General features: G+C 34.6%; 1 long non-coding RNA gene across 2 annotated transcripts; it reads left to right on the top strand.

The window, feature by feature from the left end:
* Positions 1-3,540: 3,540 nt before the first annotated feature.
* Positions 3,541-8,307, top strand: LOC142634234 (uncharacterized). 2 transcript variants are annotated; one of them, XR_012844084.1, is made up of 5 exons: positions 3,541-4,188; positions 4,645-4,758; positions 5,912-5,984; positions 7,616-7,721; positions 8,221-8,307. It is a non-coding gene; the product is annotated as an uncharacterized LOC142634234 (long non-coding RNA). The 2 variants fall into 2 exon arrangements; XR_012844083.1 differs by having other exon boundaries at positions 7,616-8,300.
* The last annotated feature ends 11,141 nt before the right edge of the window (positions 8,308-19,448 follow it).

The following is a 19,448-nucleotide window of genomic DNA, read 5'->3' as shown; positions in this document are numbered from 1 at the left end:
AACTGAAAATGAATACAAAATATCACACTTTTTTCCTTAAACCGAACACCCTCTTAATGTGTGAAGTGGTAGGACAATATGGAAATGTTATGAAATTATAATAATTTTTTGTTTGTATCAACTTTATTGTTATGTGTGGAAACTAATCAATTTGGTTGTAGTATTTTTAAATGTTAGGAGGAAAGTTTTTTTTTTATAAATAATTACAATATATTGCTAACCCTATAACTCAAATATTTTCTCCCCTAGACCTCCAAACTGAGCATTTTGTATATAGGGAGGTGCCAATTAAGTTATAAGTCTCTTGACCGGGGGAAGAAAGATTAATACATGTGTGACTATTAAACACATTGTTTACTATCTTTTGTTAAATTAAGTTTTGAAATTTATACAAACTAGGTTGTATATCATGTTCACACACAAAAACATTCAATAATGATGATAATAAGGTAATCATCTTTTTTTGTAATGAGTATTATGAATGAATTACTTGACACCAAATTTAAGAAAAAATAATGTGAACATTTGAAACAAATTTAGATTCAATTTACATTGTTATTTTAATATATATATGTGATAAGTTCTAACCGATTGATTTGGTCAACATCATACCAAAAGGCAAAATTTCATACCATTCTAAATAATTTGAAACTATCTTTTAAAAAAAAAATCATTCAACAATAATTTGGTCAAATCCCCACATGAAAAAACTTTTTGAAACTTTAAAATTAAACCAAAAAAATCTTCAAAATTAATTACTTTCAATAAGGGAGTGCTTTTTTTGTATTTTGGGTCAGATATTATTTAACCATAACCCTTGTGTGTGTGTGTGTGTGTATATATTATATATAGTCTTCTTTTTTCTTGTGCATAAAAATGGTCCAGTTCATACGGAATTGTTTACAATATTTTTTTTAAGTTTAGAGCCTTTTATTTATCTTTTTTAGAAACACCCACCCAAGATAAACTTGAATCCACATTATAAATTTTTTTGCAGTTACTTTATCTGCCATTAATCATTATGAAATGAATGATAAAAATTTGCTGAAATGATAAAAAAATTCTAAAATTCTACTGCACTAATAAATTATGGACGCCTAACCATGGTTAAAGACCATTTAAAATCTGTCTATCAATGATCAAATCAATATATATATATATATATATATATATATATATATATATATATATATATATATATATATATAAAAGCAGAAACCTCATGTAGGAGAGCATGAGGTTCTGTTAAGTGGCACATTAGTTGAGCTTCTCTCATTTAGACTTCCAGCTCATTAAAGTTTACACTTATGTAAAACTTTTAATTCATTAAATGTGTCAATGAATAGTGAATACACATTATCTATAAGAAAAAACAACACGTGAGAGACTATACGATTCTGTCATGTGGTGCTTTGTAAGAGTAATCTTTTACTTAACTTGACACTTCAACTTCTTTATATATTTGAATTATAATAAAATTCTATTAACGGGATATCACTATTGTCACTGATTGTTTAACTTACCACTATCATACTTCAATAACATAAACGTGACATCATAAATTTTAGATGATATTTCTATAAGCCAACTAAACATTTACTTTTTTCTCCAAAAAAAAAAATTACATGAAATTACAAAGTTTTTATGCTAACTCCAAGCCAATGTAGGAACAAATAATATGATTAAAAATTTTAGCAAAAAAATAAATGATTAAACAAACAATCAACTTATTACATCACATTTGTTTTTTAGAAGATATTACACCACAATAACTAATTTCTAATTTATGTAACTTTTTCTCTTTAGTTTAAATTCTCCATCCCTTAATTTTGTATTACATTATTAATTTAACAAAAATCTCTTCATGTTATTACAACATTATTTCATATTATTACTTTAAAATATTTTGGATATATATATATATATATATATATATATATAAATTTTTCACATAACAGCTTAAAGCATTATCCGCACATCGCACAGGACCATGGCTAGTGGAATTTAAATGTAGAGCTCTCCATCCCGTGTTTTTAACATGTGGAATTTAGAGTATAAATATTTTGTATAGCAGTATAGGGCTTGCCGAAAATTATGTTCATGCTTCTGCCAGCTCTTCAACTTTGTATCCGGGTTCAAAATATTAAAATAACAGTGGGTTGAATGGATGGTCCAACTCCAAATTTTGGTCAAAAATCAAGGATTAAAAGAGAACCACCCTGACCCTGAGGCACGAGTTTCTATATTTGGCCTAACCTAGGTGGCAATGATATAAGCAGTGTAACAACTTTAAATGATAGATTGACATGAACAAAACAAAAATCTTGACTACTCTACAAAATGTTAACACAGGCTTCACAATGTTCACAGGAAGAAAGGAAATAAAAAAAACAAACATAACAGATAAAACACACTGAACGTCTGAAACCAAATGAGATTGATGAAACAATTTGTAGTTACATCCTAATTTGAATTGACTGAACAGCCTCTTAATTTGTTTTTTTTTTTTTTTTTTTTTTGATATTCGCCTCTTAATTTGTTGTATTGCTTTGCCAGACTCACCAACATATAATTATTATACTTAATTGGATTTGCTGATTGCAATAGACCCCGTATCTCTATTAGGCCAGATATAAATAATAGGCCATTATGAACCATACTGTTTCTCCATTGATCCTGATATAAACATCCTGAATTTGTGAGAAAAATTACCTTGCATTTTATTAGAAACAATTAGCCAAAATCCGTTAAAGAGAAACAGAGTTTAAGTGTAGAGGAACATCTTCCATCCACATATTAAGACCACTGACATGTTTAGTAAGGTTATGAATAACAGAATTCTTTTGTCTACAAATTTGAGAAAAACTAAGAAAACAAAAAGATCCTGAAAAGAGTTTAACCTCAGCTATAAGATGTCCATAAGAGGAGAGAGATTCATCTTCACTATCAAGAGCTTTGATGATAATCTCAGAGTCACCTTCAACAGGTGAAGTTGAGTTCTTGAGCAAAGCTTAGAGCCCTCACTACAGCCATGGCTTCAACAGCAGCAACCAAGTGTGGGATAAGAACTTTCTCTACCAAATATGCTAAAACTCAGACTATTCCCTCAGCGACGAACTAGCATAAGGCTGAGGGAGGCCATTCCCCCAGCCTTCACTACAAAACACGCGGGTCTTAGGCCGCGTTTTTTTTAGCCGTGTTTGCAAAAATGCGGCCTAAGACCCTAGTTGAGCCACGTTTCCCTGAAACGCACCCACAGCACCAGATTTATGGCCGCGTGTGTTAAACGCAGCCCAAGACCAGGTCTATAGCCGCGTTCGTTGGTTCTACAGCTGCGTTTTTCTAGAATGGGCTGAAGCCACGTTTATAGAACATGGCTATAGGTCTGTCCTAAAGACGCGTTTATTAAAAACGCGGCCATAATCAGCCTGAAGCTGCGTTTTTGTAAACGCGGCCTAAAGCATCCCTGAAGCTGCGTTTGAAAAAACGGGACTATAGCCCCTACTATAAATTGGAAAGAAAAAAAACCCCTAAGGCACTGATCTAAGCCCTTCAAACCTTTCTCTGTCTAAATTCAACCCTAGCCTCTTCAATTGCACACCAGCCTCTACCCCTCAAGCCCGATCTCAACCCTCACCCTCCAAGCCTCCATCTCTCAACCCTCATCCTCCATCTCCGATCTCAACCCTCTGGCTTTGATAAGAGAGATTATATATGATTTTTATATATCCAGGTAGAGGGATGTATATGGAAATTTCGGAGTGAGTGGTAGGAGAGCACATACAGGTTCATTTTTGAGGAGCGGTGCGCTTCACGATCTGGTGGTGGTGGTGAGGGTTGCTGACAGTGCCAGACGTGTCGCCGCGTGGGGAGACGGAGATGGATCTGTTGGGAGAGATCGAGCGGTCATGGTCGATGGAGAATCGCACCGAAGGAGACAATGGAGGGGAGATGCCGTACATGTTGACGCGTGGCGGTGAGGCAAAGCGGTGGTGGTTGTTGAAGAAGGTCGTCGATCCGGACGAGATGTTGAGATCAGTGGGGCTTTGCCACCGGAGAGAGATCTGACCCGATTCATCAAATGGCCTAAGACTGTTCAGCTTCAGAGGAAGAAGAGGATCCTCAAGCAGAAGCTCAAGGTCCCCCCAACTCTCAACCAGTTCACCAAAACCCTCGACAATAACCTTGGTATGTATACTATTTGATTCTTACATTTTTTGTTTTTTTTTTACTACTCCAATTATTTGAGATTTAAGGAATCATATTGTTGTAACGTGATGGAGGTTTTATGTTTGGTTTGGCCACTTTGAATTAATTCATGTGATTTATGAGTTATTATATCATTGATTGGAGTTCTTCAATGTCTCTGTTTAAAATGGGCTTATTTTTAATAATTTGGGTCATATATATATCCGTTCATATATTGTCGGAGGCTTTTGGGGTTTGCTTTAATGGTTCACTGAGTCTGAGTTTTGAGGTCTTGCAAAAGGTGTATATTTTATCATGGAGAGAAGCTTATTTCTTTTGTTTTTTGTTTTTGTTTTCTAACTGCATATGGTCATCCATGAAGAGTTACAGTAGTCAACAGAAGTGGCTTCCAATCATTTAATGACTATTTAACTATCCTTTGTTGTGGTTGACTAGTTTAGAGCAGCACTCCATGTACTTGTGGTTTTTATGGAGAGGCCTCCACATGCTCTAACCATGCAAGTAATCAAGGAGGTGATTAACTCTACCGTAGTTGAATATGTAGAAAAGGTAGGTATGATATTTTATTTTATTTATATATTTATTTAAATCACATGATTTTTTACTTATTTTTCTTTTGTCTCCTTCATCTAGACAATGCTCTCTATTTACTTCAATACGTTAGCTTCATTAATGTGCTTGATAATAGTAGGTGAATGCTTTCAAATGCCTGCATTTGATGGTAGGAAATTGAAATCATGGTTTCAAATGCTCTCTTATTTTTCCCAACAAATAAATGATTTGTTGTCCAAATCAGATTTTGGCAGTGCTGGTGGTGGCAGGAGTGGATAGATAGCTTATTGGGTGGTTGGAATTCAATGTGTAGTTTGATAGTCTTGTTGCGTTGAGAACCAAAATATGGGATAGTCTTGATGGATTTTGTGATTTTGTATGATTTTATTTGGTTGTTTGTAATGGTGGTGGCTTGCTCTTTTAATGGGTGGCTCTGTTTTGGGTTTAAAAGGAATGTACGCCAGGTGCTTGGGAAAACTTCTCAATGAATTTCAAATAGGGGCTGCTATCAACCTCTTGGAGCCAACCAGCCAACTGAAGGGAGCTGATTGTTGTGCTACCTGATTTTTGTTTTAAGTTTCTCATTAATATTAGAAGTCTCTTGGTGAAATTTAATTGAAGCAATCAAGTAAATATGCCATGTATCATTTTTTTTTTTTTTTTGGTGAGATTTATTTTTACTTTATTTTATATACATACATACATACATACATATATATATATATATATATATATATATATATATATTTTTTTTTTTCTTTGGCTGAGTCAATGTTGGCATTAAACTTCAATGGCAGTCAGGTAATAAGAATTTACGCTTTTTTTTTTAGGGGTAGGAGTTTACTCTTCTTTTTTTAGGGGATTATGCTACTTGGTTTCCCAATTTAAATCAAACACAAACTCTTTGATAACAAACCACTATTATCTTTACGTTTCTTCTTTTTTTAGATGTAGGAATTTATGCTCTTTTTTTTTTTATGATTTAAGGAGAGAATTGGAGAGGTTTACTAGAGAGAAATCGTATTGGAAGCGATATATTTACTTATTGTCCATTTTGCTGTTTGAGAATTTGGATTGAAATTCGCTTAATTGGATTTCATATTGTTAAACTTTGTTGCTGATTGTTTGCCTTTGGCCTTTTGTTTTATAGGATTAGTTATGCCATGCCATATATGAAGAGCTTGACGGCCCAAAGACATGGAGCACACAAGAGAGGTGTAAGGGTAAGTTTGTGATTCTTCAGAACTTCTTTTTGTGTTTGGTAAAGTTGATGTACTGCATTAAGAGTTAGGAGTCTAGCTTAACCCCCCCCCCCCCCCATTATCATCTAACAATTAGGAGGCTCGCTTTGTTACTCATTTCACTATTCTGAATGAATTCAGTTGAATATTTAACCTGTAAGTCTTACTTATAGTAACCATACGGTGTTTCATTATTTTGCATGTCGGTATTGTCCTGAGGACATTGTTTTTTTCTCTAATTCTTGTTATATATTTATTTTGACTTTGTTGTTGTCTTGTTATTTTGAACGTTTGCAACAAAATCTTGTGGGCATTGTAGAAGGAATGTTCTAGATTCAAAGAATTTTAGTTATACTGTTAGCACTAGATGACAAAAGGCAATCCTTATAACAAATTAATTATCAAAAAGAAAACAAAACTCTCATAGTTCTTTTGAATGTTTTCTAGCTCACACCAAAGAATCTGCTAATGCTTTGGTGAAAACAATAAAGATGCCATTTGGAGAGGCACCATTGGCTCTTCTGGTTGCAATGGCAAGTGACTAGATATGGCTCTACATTAGAATTTTCTATTAACTGCATTGGTGACTCAATTTGGTCCATTGGGTTCATTTTGTCTATTCGGACCAATTCAGCCACTTCGGTCCAATTTAGAATATTTGGTCCATTTTGGCCTATTCAGTACTCAAATTTCTATTATGCAGAGTGGTTTTGTCTTGATAGAGATAGAGTTGAGTAAATGTTGGTTATTTTCTCCTTCTTTAGTAAATACTTAAGCTTACATCTGGATTAGCTTTTTAGTTCCATTGCTTATGCGCAACTTTTTGAAATCTTGTTTTTTTTCTTGATACAACTGTACTTTTACCCACTTTCAGCAAACCAATAAAAAACTTGTTGTTTATCCTTCAAAGAATTAATCAGCTTGGTAGTTTGTTATGTCCAATGACACTGGTTTCTATTTTGTAGGATGTTTACTTTTAAGTTGGTCTTGTAATACAGAAATAAATTTAGTTTTGCTGTTGAGGTAAAACTTAAAATATTATCATGGTGTATAATTTATAGATGACATCAATTTGTTTTACTTGCCTCTTTTAGGTTTGGACTCTCTAGTTTTTGGAAGTATTTAAATTAAGTGCACTTGAAACAAGGGAAGAATGGGATAACTTTATGACCTTTTGAAAAAGAAGAAACAAGCACCTGAAACTACAGGTGCTATAAAGAAAGGTGTCAAATATAAAAGTCGTGCTTTATATTTCTCAGATTTTAGTTTTTTCATTTTGGAGCTACTTAGTTTTTAGTTTGTAACTTGGTATAATTCAAAATGATTTTTGCATTCTTTGTTTGAATGTTGTATTATAATTGGTGGGATAACTTGTAAATTCTTTAGTAGTTTTCATGGATCTTGTAAATCTTAGATTGTAATTCTTTTGGAAACCATTTCAGAGTTCTTTTAATGAAATTCATTATTACTTATAAAAAAAGTATAAAAAGAAAAAAATCTTCTCCACGAATCAGATATGCCTTATATCACTAGGTTTTATTCTTGGGGAACATATATCTACATAGAGAGCATATTTTTCTTTTTGATTGGCTGAAAAATCATTCTTGGTGTAGGAGAGCAGGTTTATCCATACGCATTCTTGGACTCTCATTTATTTTACAGCTTGGGTACACCAAAAAGCAAGAGGAAAGACATTTTTGTGGAGTCATCACTTTGGAGGTAAGGATAACAGTTGATACTGTTATACTGTCAAATCTGTGATTATTGGCTTTCAGTGCTGATTGGAATTACCTTTATATTTGTTGAAATTACCTTAAATATCACTTGTCTTATTGTTGAGATAGATGCCAAAGTGATTGTGGATGTCTTCCAAAATCCTGCCTATAAAAATGATAATAGATACAAAAGAACTCAAGTTGCCTCTTATATAGAGTTGATGAGTTATGCTAGGTTTGGTTCATTGGGAGGCTTTTTGCCTTCACAAAAATAGCATTATTGTTGTGATGTAAGCAAATAAATTTTTGGAATTTCAGTGTATAGATGCTTTGTGGAAACTAGAAAGTCTCTATGTTTTGAAATATTGTTGTTATTATGATAGTTATATCCTGCTGTTTGAACTCTGGGCATCAATTTTGTGTTTCATTGCTGAGAAAGTGTAGGAAAGTCAAAGGAAAAAAATGTTCCTAGTGTAATTGTGTTCCTTTTGATCTTCTTGAAGGCAAGAGAGAAGCTGAGGGTGTAGAGCAGGCTGTTGTGAAGTATTCAGGGGTATAGCTACGTTCAAAACGTGGCCATAGTGATGGGCTGAAGCCGCGTTTTAAAAACGCGACTATAATCCTAGCCTAAAGCCGCGTTTTTGAAATGCGGCTTTAACCCACAACTATGGCCGCGTTTAAAAAAATGTGGCCATAGACCCCTCAACCTATAGTTACGCATTTTAGGCCACTATTAAAAACGTGGTCTAAAAAAACGCGGCTATAGAACAAATCGTCTTATAGCCACGTTTTTCTGAGCTATAGCCACGTTTTAAAAACGCGGCTATAGAACCTTTTTTTTGTAGTGCTTTGAAAAAAAAAAATCAACTAGTATATATATATTAACATAGAAAAAAATTTACTTTTGACTCTAAAATTTATAACTTGGCCCCCCTTCCCAAAAAATTTACAAACTAACCCATGAAATCCCAAAAATAGATAACAAAAAATATATTTTTAAAAAAATACATATTTTTAAAAAAAAATATCTGGATAATAAAAAAAATCTTTGGACTAATCATAAATCTAGTCTAAGCAAAAAAATAACAACAAATCAATTACAAATCCTAGCAAAAAAAATTACAAAAACCCAATAACCTTTACCCAATTTCTCATTCTCTCATTTGAGTGTTCTATGCCCCTCTCAAATGATTCCACCCCTATAGCCACATAGACATCTCCTATGCCACCGATCACTCCATCCACACACCAGTTAATATCACCAACAACTTGAATCAGTTGTTGTCTTTAACTCGAACTGTGAAAAAAATTTATTTATTTTTTCAAATGATAGAATTTATTGATTTTAATGTTTTATTAACTTTTGGACACACTTGACATGCATGCATAAATGGTAATACACATGTAAAATAACAACAATTTATTGCTTTGTGCCTTACCTAAATGCCACCAAAGCATGTGTGTGATTTGTCCCTTGGTAATAAAATTTGTGCCTTAGCTCAATTAATGTAATGATGGGAAAAGCTTTATTATTTACTTAGTTAAAAACTCAAAATTACCATCCGTTATCATATGATTGTTTAATAGATCTTTTTTTTTAATACTATTTTTTCAAAATTGCAATTTTTTTTTAAAGGAAAAATCTCAACCTTACCACGACACCAATAATTCTCACTCTTTTTTTCGCTAAATATTAATGCATGATATTTATTAATCATTATTTTAGTTGTCTATATATATATATATATATATAGCATTACGAATTTATTAGTTATTGAATTATGTGAAAAGATTTTTTTTTTTAAATTTATAACGTGGACAAAATAAAAGAATCGGACTAACCTTCGTTAAACCTTGAAAATATTAGGACTTGCCCATTGACTTACAAAACTCTTGTTTATAAATTTTTATTATTGATTTTTCTTCAAAAGAAAAAATACAAATAATTAAAAAAATTAATTCTAATAATGCATTGTTGTCAACCTTTAGTATTGATATTCCAATTTTTTAAAATCTTTAAATAAAGAACTTAAGCTCCCCTAAATTTAAATCATGATTCCGCCCCTATAAATCAGGGAGAATTACCCCAAGTCCTGCTTCACCAGTCTCTTTAAAATTGCACTACCAAAATTAATTTTAACGATGGGAGGGGAAGGTGGAGGAGACCATGTATAGAACCCAATCTCCTCCACATTTGGGTTGGCCTTGACAAAATCCAAGAGGACCTGATTGGCCATTGGGATAACATCCGAGATGGGGGAAAGGTTCGTCCTTGGAAAACAAGTCTGCACCGCCCATGTGCAGGTTTGTCCTGTTGGGGAAAGGTATGCGATATCAAAATTAATGTTGCTATTCCTATAATATTTCGTAGTCCTATTCCTTATAGAATTCGATTTTTTCTTTTTTATTATTAAAACGGTAGCTAAGCTAATACTATATATTTTTATAATTTACTTTCAACTAGAATTCTACTAATTTTCATTAAAAAAAAAAACTCTACTAATTGTCAAGCACCGACTTACAAAGTTTAATTTAATTATTATTTCATATTTCCTAGTCCTATTTCTATTAGACTTAAGTTCAATTTAATTGTCCTATATCTATTACAGTTCAACTATGTTAGGATAATAAACTTTCAACTAAAACTCTTCTAATTGTTCAGCACCGACCATACACTCCTATAAATAAGCACCAAACCCTACTCAGTCATTGGTGTCATCTTTCTATTCCGTAAAATCTTAAATAGGAGCAGCTAAGCCATACTGAAACCTGTTCTCTTTCTTGTTCTTCTCAATACCAAACGGCTGAACTTTCTCTCAGAAGTGTAACCTGCTTAACCTTATTCATTGGTGTTTGCTGCTGCTTCTTCTTCTGCCTAAATGACTTTTCATACGTATTTGTCACAACCTAAACATGTCAAAGCCTTCTCTTTTCTCAGTCTGCTTCTTGGTTTTTTCTTGGTTTAGGAAACTAGGCTCCATGGTTATACGCAAGACAAAGAAAAAGGAGGAGGAGTCTCCTACTCTTCCTAAAGATATGATCTTTGAGATTTTGAGCCGGATAACATTAGGAGATTTTGGGTGGTGCAGACTTGTTTCAAAGGATTGGAACTTGATAACGTATGACTCAAGTTTCATACAGGCACATTGTGAAAGAACCAAAACAATTGATGGTTTTTTCATTCGAAGTTTAAAATGGAGTAAACCCGTCAACAAGTTTGTATCCATCAATGAATCAGATCCTAAATCTAAACTCTCGCTTGACTTCATACCTGGACCGGTCTCCATTATAGCTGCCACTAAACAAGGTCTTCTTCTGTGCGTGGATGATTATAGTTGTAGAAATCATAAATATTATGTTTGCAAGCCCTGTACTAAACAGTGGAAGAAGATACCAAATCCTAGAACTCGGTATTTCACCAAAAGATGTGCAATGGTTGTGCTCAAGTCAAATCCTTTGCACTATAAGATCTTCAGATTTTCAACACACCCCTTGTGTAAATTTGTGACCTATAAGTCTATGAGGTCTTCTTTTCTTTTTGTGAGATTTTTGATTCAAAAGCGTGGGCATGGAAAAAGTTGAAAGATTTAGTATTGTTGCCCAAAGATGAGTGGTTGGGCTTGGGATTTGACCCAGTTGTATCTGTTTCTGGCTCTCTTTATTGGCTAACTAACAACAATATGGTGTTCGTTTTTCATGTCGATTCCCACAAAGGGACAACATTTGATCTACCTTTTCCATTATGCAAGAAAAACTATTTCGATCCCATGAAACTTGTTGAGTACCAAGGGTGTGTTGGGATGCTTTGCAAGAAAGGATGTGATATACAAGTATGGATGATGGAAAATCATGGAGTATGGAGTAAGAAACAAACTGTGAGTATTGAACCTGCAAAACTTATTAGTACTTGTTGTTATCCAGTTGCTTTCCAAAGTTCTGACATTATGTTGATGAGAGACGATACCAACATGATACATTACGACTTTAGAAGCGGAAATTCGAAAATGAGCAATGTGTGGACCACGCCGATGGAAATTTTCCCCTTTCATTCAGATTTTGAACTTGTTGATTTGAAGAATAGGTGTTATAAGAAAAAAATATGTAAAGGTTTCAGTTAGATTAAGTCGACGGTTTAGTAGATATTTATTTAAGTTTTTTCGATGAAGAAAATTTTCCTACATTTAAAGAATAGAGTTTTTTTTTGTGTTTAAGTTTTGTTAGTATTATTGTTTTATATTTGACACCAGCAGGATGTATTAGTCAAATTAATTCAACAGATTAGTAGAGATCTATTTGAGTTTTTTGGATGAAGAAAATTTTCCAACAAGAATTACCATAAGCTTGATTTTATCCCATAAAAGTTTTTCTCAATCAAATGCAGATTTTAGGGATTTTGTGAAAATTTCTAGATCCTTCAAACCTTTCTTGGAGGGTTTTGCAAGGAAAAAGTTTTTCTACAACCTGAATTGGAGGAAGTCTCTCCAAACTGTGATGTGTCCATATCAGAGAGTGACACCTATCCAACCCCACTAAAACACAAACTCAAGAGATAACTTCTATTAACTCGACTTTTCCATAATCTTTTTATTAAAAAAATTATTTCTCTCTGTCTCCTTCAACACTTAGTCCTTTCTCTCTCTCTCTCTCCTTCAACGCTTCCCCATCCCTCTCTTTTGTTCCAGAGATGAAGAGGAAACCGAGAGCGAGAGAGAGATCTATTCTCTGAAACCCAAAAACAAATCTACTTCAGCGGCTCCAGGGAGGTGGTTTCGGCGTCTTCAGCCCCCATTCGATTTCTCTGGCCACCCATTCAGTTTCTCCGGCCACCCTCAAATTGCAGAGAAACTTTTTCCCTTATTAAGCAGTCCTACTAGTATCATGGTGTGCCGAAATCTGAGTCTGGTCTATGTGTTTGGGTTGTTTGCATTCTTCTTGGGCAGCAGAACTGGGTTGATGTGAAGAACTCCACCGCTAGTAATGGTCACACCCTGGAGAAGCTTTTCAAGCTCCTCGTCGTTCCTCATGACGAGCAGCACGTGCTGCGGGTTGATCCTAGTCTTCTTGTTGTCACGTGTCACGTTTCCTGCCAACTCCAGCACCTACATTCCAATCCAAAAATCAAAATCATTAGAGAGAGAGAGAGAGAGAGAGAGAGAGCTGTTTGGATGCCGAGAAAATGTAATACAAGAAAGGAATTTGAATTTTGAATCTAAGAATTTTGTATTTGTTTATGAAATAGAGAAAGCCTGTGACCTAAAAAATTTACTTTCCACACATTTTCCTCGATTTTCTCTGTGTCCAAACAAATTTTAACACAAGAAATCAAACCCTATTGTGTAGAGAAAACATGAAAAACAACAAAAACTATCACTTCCGCTTCCATTTTAATTTTTCTGTTACTCACAAACTAAATTTTACATTTCATTTTCCCTAACTTTCTCACCAACCAAATACCAAAATGCCAACCAAAATGTGTTTGCCAGAGAGTGAGAAACAGTCCCAACAAACAAAAATATCTATTTTCCTTCAATTTTTCCATCAGTTTCTCTCTCCTTCTCTCTTTCGCTCTCGGTTTCCTCTTCGTCTCTGGAACAAATGAGACGGATGGGGAAGCGTTGAAGGAGAGAGAGAGAAAGGACTGAGTGTTGAAGGAGAAAGAGAAAAATAATTTTTTTAATAAAAAAAATATGGAAAAGTGGAGTTAATGGAAGTTATATCTTGAGTTTGTGTTTTAGTGGGGTTGGACAGGTGCCACTCTCTAATATGGACACGTAACAGTTTGGTGAGACTTTCCTCCCATTCAGATTGCTAAGAAACTTTTTCCATTTTGCAAATCAACAACTTCACCTTGGCACTCCACCAACAATTACACCATCATCAGCTCCCCATCTAGCTACCATAATTTACACTTCAGAAATACATGCCAACATGGATGGAACAACCTGCACAAGCATTTAATGGTATACGTTTTAAAACTAACCTGTATTACATGCTCAGGATTTGTTATGCCAAAGCCAACTCCTACAAGTTTGATAATTGCATGTCATAAAAATTGAAGCATCAGCTTATGTAGAGAATTAGAAATCACTCATATCATCAACCTAAAGTCTTTTGTTACATGACCACTTCTCATGCGAATTGTAGATAATTATCCATCACCACTCCTGAAAAAAGCAGTTTAAACATGTTTCATATCATGCTAGGCAAGGGTATTTTCTACATTTCAAGCATCTAACAGACGACAGAGTTATACTTCAACGATACTAAGATAATGAACTCATAGGTATTTAAAATTAAATTATTGAAATGGCATACTATCTACACACCCAGCACCACAACTAGATTTCTGATACTTGTACTTCCTAAACATAAATACCATTTGGGGGCATATAACTGAGCTTACCTAGTATTCAAAAGAATCAACAATTAACTCTTCAGCTTAAATAAGGTTGCGAGATAATTTTATCTCTCTTTTTCTGAAATAATTTTCACCACTGTTCTAAAAACAATTGCTTGCAAGAGCTAAGACAACTTCTTCAAATAAGATGGCTACAGAGTCCTTTCATGAAAGATCAGGAAATTAAGTTCTTGTTTGGATACTTGTCTAGTCTGAAACATTATTGTTAATACTTACAAATTTCATTGCACTGACAAAAAAAAAAAATTTACAAGTCCTCATTAGAACATAAGTTCTCTAATGAAGCATATCCACTTTCTTAAATCATAAAGAAGTATTACACAAGTACTGCTAAGTACTCAAGAGCCATAAAAAGAGTCCTCAAAAATTTTAAAAACATATAGAATGGATGAAATTAGTTTTTGTGTCTTGAAGTTAGTTGGAGACCAAAATCAAGAAAATGAGTGTCCAATGCATTAGACCTGTATCAGTATCTCTTTTTAGGTATGTGGTTCACTATAAGCCAGTGGACTATTCTTGTATCTGCAAAATTAGGGAAGTATACCAAGTTAGTTAAAGCAACATCAAGCCAATAACAGAGGTGTGAACTTCCATTTTTTAAATAACACAAATTCATTGTCAACAAACAGACAATCTCCTGAGCCATACACAGATCGATATTTCTAAGACGAATTTCTATTACTGTTACTTGAATCTACTTTCTCACATGACAAGAGTAGCAATACCTTAAGTGTCATACAGGGTACAATAGAAAGATAATTCCACTATGCAGCCTCATTTTTGTTATATTTGGCGGTTAAAATTGTCACCATCAATGCTAATGCTCTAAGAGGACTTATTTTAATTGTAGGCAATTGTTTTTTGAGAAACACACATAAAAAGTAATCAAAATTTTTTTTTTGTTTTTATAAAAAGTTCTTCAAAATATTATCTAAACCAATGTTCTTAGGACATTTGTTAACGTTTTCTTTTATAAGAGCAATGTTTTATATACAAAAAATTTGAAAATTTTTTCTTCATATATATTAAGTTGCCATGTTTTATTGGTTTTAATTTGGATCTACCATTAACATAATTTTTTTACCTTCCAACAAGAGTGTTTCCAAATTAAGGCGTGTTGTGTGACTAATTGAGGAGTACTGCTTGACTAATTCCATAACATTTTCACAATAAATCTTAGATGACATATTATTGGATTTTAATTTGAAACCACCATTAAATTTTCTTTCTTATCTAACAACCTATTTCTTAGGACTCTTACATGATAGGCTATTGACTCATCTTTATGATTGTATTGTACACTATTGCACTCTTTTTAAAAACTAGTATGGTCAAAAAATTGAAAAAGAAAGTGGTTCTTGGTTATATGCTCGAACCAAAATCAGAATAATAGTCGAACTGATGATATCATAATTAATTAATTTATAATTTTAAATTATAAAAATATATATTAAAATAATAAGTTTAAATTTAAAAATATATAATCTTAAATGCATAAAATTTTTTTAAAAAAACATGTGTGAGTTTAATTATCCTATCTTATATTTAGAAAATTAAAATTATATATCCACAACTTAGATATAGTATTTTTTTGAAAGGGGATAAAATTGCATTGCAATAAAGAAAGGGGGTACAACAGAGAAACCTATCATGCAGGTTTAGTTCAGCATATCAGCTTGTACAATTTGTTCTAAAAAGGAAAGGGTAACCCCTCTCCACAGATAAGCAAATCTATTCCTACGAGCCAATTGAGCAAGCTCGTGGGCTACATAATTAAAGGCCTAGTTGAGATGCTTGAAAGAGCGGAGATCAAAGGATGCTTGCTTGAGTGATATCCTGGATGATGTGCCCGTAAGGAGTCCCAAAAGCTAAGTCATTGATGGCATTAATCACTATAAGTGCATCACTTTCAAGCAGAACCCGAGGGAGTTGTAACACTTGAGCAAGCAATATACCTTGTTCCATAGCTAGAATGTCATAACTATTAGTATGAAATTAATTAATAATTTTAAATTATAAAAATATATAATAAAATAATAAGTTTAAAAATAAAAATATTTTTTTTTAAATGCATAAATTTTTTTTAAAAACATGTGTGAGTTTAATTATCCTATCTTATTGTAAGTGCACAATTGCACCTGGACCCAAGAACAGTTATGGGCTCAGGCCCAATGAGCCTTAAACAATGAAAATTTGTAGAGAGTGGGCTTGAAACCCAGGTTAGAAGTGAGTGAAGATTAAATGACAAACTAAAGATTGCCAGTATTAGGAAACAGCAAAGAGTAATGTAAATAGGTCTCCTCGGACGTAAGCCGAGAGCTGTTCTTATATTATCTCTCTCTCTTTGTCTTTTTTTCTTTTTAGGTTACAAAAAGTTCCGTCCTCATTTCTGTTCTAGGTCTTTCCTTAAATACTCTTCTTCTTAATACTTTATACACGTGTTGCCCCCAACTCCTCCCTTAGTATAGATATTTCTTTTCTTAGTGTCTTTGAACAGTAACTAGAAGTTTCCCTTCCACTGTTTAAGTGTCACCTCCCCATTAATGCGGCCAGGGTGGTAGGTGCAGGGTCTTTAATGTGGAGGTAGCAGCCTTTGTCTTTGACATTTCTTCAACACTGGTGCTTCTGGGGCATTCAAGGGTTCACCCCTTTTAACCATTGGTCTTGACCGTGTCATTCCCTAACCTGTACCATGAAGTCCTGGGTTCTCTGGTGTCAGTCCGAGGGTAAGTTCACCCTCGGCTGGGTCCTCGGACCCTCGGCGCATGGGCCGACCCATAGTATTAACAATTTCCAAACCCAGGGTCAGGTCGGCCCTCCTTAACACGGCCCAAAAGGCCCATGTTCCCATCAGGATCTTTTTACCCCCCACACTTATATTTAGAAAATTAAAATAATATATCCACAACTTAGATAGATATAGTATTATAACTATTAGTATGTGTGTGGGCCTTTTTTGCAAGTATTAGGCTGGGCCGCCTGCTGCAACACTGGGCCCAAAGATTTCTGGATCAAGGAGTTAGGACCGATCCAAGAGCAAACTTCCTTAGTCCGGCTTGTGCGCAAACAATGCCCCTTGCCAACCAGGCTTTGATCATATGTCTATGGTAGGCAGAGCTGTTATATTAACTACGGCAGACAGATACAATAAGGACTGTAATGGAAATTTCTTTAGGATTCAGATAAAATAAACAGTGAGCTTTGTTAAGGAGTGCCCATTTTGCAAACGACAACAAAATAACAAGTATTGAATTAACAACAGCAAGCTTTATTGAAAGAAATAAATGTCGGCATGCCGTGTTAAGTTACTGCCAAGACTAAGTCAAGAAGGTGAAACCACCTCTTCAATGCGACTAATCTCCTATGAAATGGGAAATTAGCTGCTTTGAAGGGGCGGGCCTAAATGACTTATATTTTTGCAAGATCCTTTCTCGTCACCAGAGAGCATGGGTTGAAGAGGGAGAAGGAAATTGACCTATTTGGTGCATGTCTACCGCTCAGTTCTCTCTCTGTTTTCTTTTTACCCTTCCCCCTATTCCTTAATTCTTTCCTTTCTTTCTTTTCATTTTTTCTTACTCTCTCCCTTTCTCTTTCTCCCAGATTCTTTCTCTCCTTTCTTCTTGGTTTTACTTTCCTTGCTTTTATCTTTTTTGTGATTCTAGTGATTATATCCCAGAGGTTATCGTTCCCTCTTGCCGTGCACAGCAAAGGCTCCTTATATAGTGCCAGTCATGCTTAGCTTTTACCATTTTAGCCTTTAACCGTCTTTGTCTGGTGTAGGTGTCTTTGCCGACCATCACTGACTGGTCAGTTACCCAACCAGTGTCACTTACCTGCACTGGCCGCGCCACTCCACCTCACTAGACAACGAAGGCTCTTTTATTTGTTTGCTCGTCGTGGCACTCTTACCTGTCACGGTGTAAGTACTCTCCTTCTCTCCATCTCTCATGGCATGCACCTAGTGGTTCCAACTTAGTTTTGCCTCTTTTGGGTGGTATGTCATTCCAGCAGGACATTGCCTCCAAAAGAGCTTGAGCAAGAAACACGAAAATGGGTTTCTTCCCTTCCCCACCGCCAGACCATACCCTCTTACCTTTGACCCATGACCTCACCATTTCCTGTATTGGCTGGGTACAGACTGGTGGTGCTTGGGCCTTGCGCGTGCCTTGCCTCCACGCTCATTGCTCATATGTCTACCGCGGTCTGAAAGTCAACTTGTCCAATTTGCTGCTCATCTTTGGCTTCTTTTGGCATGGGCTACTTTTCCTGACTTTGCATTTATTGTTTGCTTCTCTTAGGGGCTGGGCCTAGCCTGTTTGTGGGCCATTCTTATACTTCCAACCCTTGTCATTAGTTTCCTGCCGCGTCATTCTACTATGCCTGCCATGAGGTTTGCTTAACCCAAGTCTGCTGGGCCTCTTTGGGCTCTTCTATTCATTCTTTTTCTAAAGGCTCAATAAACTCATTAGGCCATTTACTACTGTGTGGACTCCCTCGTCCTACCTACCTTCCTTCGGGCATTCTTAGCCCATTTACTTTCTTGAAGCATCCTTGACCCTTTTCCAATTTTACGTTTCCCATGGGCTTTTACTAACTCCTTGGGTTTCCTTGGCCCAAGTGCTTCTTACTTCATCCTTGGGGCTCATGGATTCTCTATTGCCCCTTACTTTCTTTACTTACACCACTTTGGGCCTACCGTGACAGCCGTGGCTTATTCTTGCTTTTCTACATCCATACAGCCCATGGGTTTGTTATTTTTTTCTTCCGAGCCTTCTTAGGCTCATTTACTTCTTTAGGGTCCATCTGCTTGCGTTATGGACTCATGATCCATTATTCCTACCACTTAGGCTTAATGGCATTTTCTATCCTACTCTTCTTCTGCCCATGTCTTTGGGTTTCACCTCCTGCTGGGCTTCTAAAAAAAATGAGCATCTACAGTATGAAATTAGCAATGCATAATAAATTAATAATTCTTTTAAAAAATACATAATGATAAGATTGTACTATTATTTATTATTTATTTTATATGAATTATTATTGTACATATATTACATTAATTATATATTACTATTATTTCTATATAAGATCGCATGTAAAATATTTTATTTTCTTTATGTAAAAATTGAAAGTTCATGAAAAAAAAAATTAAGCCCAGAGGTGACCAAAAGTCCAAAAAAATTAAAAAGTAAAAACACACACATACACAGCACAGAACAACGACACCTAGCTATTCTTTTTTAATAAAAAAAATAAAAATAAAAAAGTCACCATTAAATAGCCACTAAGAGCATTCTTATCAAACATTCCAAAAAA

The sequence above is a fragment of the Castanea sativa genome, chromosome 5 (genome assembly GCF_040712315.1).
Source record: "Castanea sativa cultivar Marrone di Chiusa Pesio chromosome 5, ASM4071231v1".
In the NCBI taxonomy this organism is placed as follows: domain Eukaryota; kingdom Viridiplantae; phylum Streptophyta; class Magnoliopsida; order Fagales; family Fagaceae; genus Castanea; species Castanea sativa.
This window is presented reverse-complemented; position numbering and strand designations above follow the sequence as displayed.